The sequence below is a fragment of the Grammomys surdaster genome, unplaced genomic scaffold, assembly GCF_004785775.1.
Source record: "Grammomys surdaster isolate TR1022 unplaced genomic scaffold, NIH_TR_1.0 151624, whole genome shotgun sequence".
NCBI lineage: Eukaryota > Metazoa > Chordata > Mammalia > Rodentia > Muridae > Grammomys > Grammomys surdaster.
Window position 1 is genome coordinate 1 of NW_021622950.1, and position 2,205 is coordinate 2,205.

A 2,205-nucleotide genomic window follows, 5' to 3' on the forward strand; every position below is an offset into this window, starting at 1 on the left:
TCCTTCCGAGGACCTTAAAGATTGAAGCCTCCTTCCGAGGACCTTAAGATTGAAGCCTCCTTCCGAGGTCTTTAAAGATTGAAGCTTCCTTCCGAGGTCTTTAAAGATTGAAGCCTCCTTCAGAGGTCTTTAAAGATTGAAGGGCTCCACTTACTGGCCACTTACCGATTGATCGCCCTGACTGCTACTGGTTCTGGAACTCCGGGAATTCAGGAATTCTAAGAAATCCCTGTGCGGGCCACCAAATATGCGGCGCCTACCACCCCGACCAACAGGGAAGAAAGACTCGCACACCAGTTCCTTCCAGCAGCAGTTTACTCAGGAATTGCAAGTTACATGAAGCTTGAAGGTGTGCCCCCAAGCCAGCCCAGGAGTGAAGCTTTATACCCTGCGTAGGACTGCCCATGAGCCCATACCACGTCTCGCACTGTGATTGGTCAAGGACCCATGACACAAGATCAGGCCACCAGGAAGTACTGCCCCAGGATCAAACAAGGCTTGTTTACTCCAAGTCAGCAAGGGCTAGCCAGCACCATCTTTAAGGCGTGGCAGCAGCGCTCCACAGTTGCCCCTTTTTTGTTTTTAAGCAGTTTCAAGCTGTGACTGCCCGATCAAGCAAGCTCCATCATGTAGGATCCCACGATCAAGGGCAGACAGGCTCAAGCCATAGGACTCACTCTACTGGGTGCAATGGGCAAAGCCCACCAGGTGCAAGAGCTGGGCCCAAGGAAAATGGAATAGACACCCATCCCATGTGCAATGAAACCTATAGGCTTCCAGGGGTGCAAGGGCTGTCCAGACCTAAAATTTGGGGTAATGAGAACAACTAATGCTTCAAAGCTACCAGCCATGCTTGTGGAGATACACCCCCCCCCCCAACGGCCTGAAAGGCACACACTACCAGCACCCTCTCACGTCTCTGGGCCCTGACCATACGACAGATACAAGACAGTCAGAGAACACAGACGCCCACTAGGGCAACAGCTAGTGCTCCTATACCCTGAAAATCTTCACGACACAATGCTTCTGGGCTCACATGGGCAGGTCAGTACTATTGTGTCTGGTCTTCCTAGAGGTACCGTTGTCTCTCGGCAGTGCTTTCTGCAAGTTGGACACAGCAACAGTTCTCTCAATGTCTATGATAGCGTACAGCTCTGTGCGCCGGGTGGGGGTTTGTAGGAGGGGAGTGGTTGTCGTTTCTGGAGTCTGATGGTTGTCAGAGTCACTGCCCCTTTCCAAATCCACCTGTATATAATTGAGTCGCCTATGTTCTAAACCGGGGTGCCTGATATCAAGGTTAAAGTCTGTCAATGTACAATCCCTACGCCTTGAATAGTCTATTTTGTGAGCACTTCCCACAAGAGAGTGCCGGCTTGAGGGGTGGGATGAAGCATCTCCAAACGAGGGGTAGCAGGGATGCCCATTGGGTAAGTTCTGAGCACCAAGCCCTGGAGTCGTAGGTGTTTGAGGTGTTCTAGGGACTTCCAATTCTGTCTGATGACTATTCCTTTCTACAACTGGCTCTTCCACCACATTTATACTATTATTTTGCATAATCTCTTGCAGCATGTTAAATAATTCTTCTGCATGGGCACACTTGAAAGCAAAAATTCCTTGTCCAGTTTGACACAATCGACCACTTTCAAAAGAAAACAGATTTGAGTCGTAGCCGTACCGTCGCAGGCAGAGGTAGTGACATTTCACCGAGTCCCGCTTCCGGGTGTACAGAATCAGTTCTGTGTCTGTGAGCTCCATGACACCAGAGCCTAGCTCATTGCCATCATCATCCACGTTAACAACCTTAAACTTGTTCCTATGGTTATCTGGGACAGTGTCTTTATCTGGACAGCTACAACAGCTACCCATGGCTTTGCTTTCTAACCGCGCCGCTGTACCGCGGTCCTTGGTAAACCGCTTTAAGGTGGTCCTTAGATTCGTCCCTCTCTTTGAAGTCTGTATTATTTTAGCCTCACTACCCTTGGCCTCTTTGATCTTTGCACACTTATGCCATGTTCTTTCTCTTCCACACCTTTGTACTTGGCAGGAAATGTTTCCAATTCTTCACATTCACTCCCTCTCTTCCCTTTCTATGTCCTTCCCCAGTTTATTCCAGGAGGCCAAGGTAAGCTGTCCGGATACCACAAACCAAGGGGCAATGCCGTCTACTTCCTGGACAAACTGCTGTAGAGCCTTCTGTTTAAGGTA

The 2,205-nt window shown here is 49.5% G+C and overlaps 1 pseudogene; it reads right to left on the minus strand.

The window, feature by feature from the left end:
* Positions 1-1,032: 1,032 nt before the first annotated feature.
* On the minus strand, positions 1,033-1,866 carry LOC114615802 (annotated as a pseudogene).
* Between the last annotated feature and the right edge of the window lie 339 nt (positions 1,867-2,205).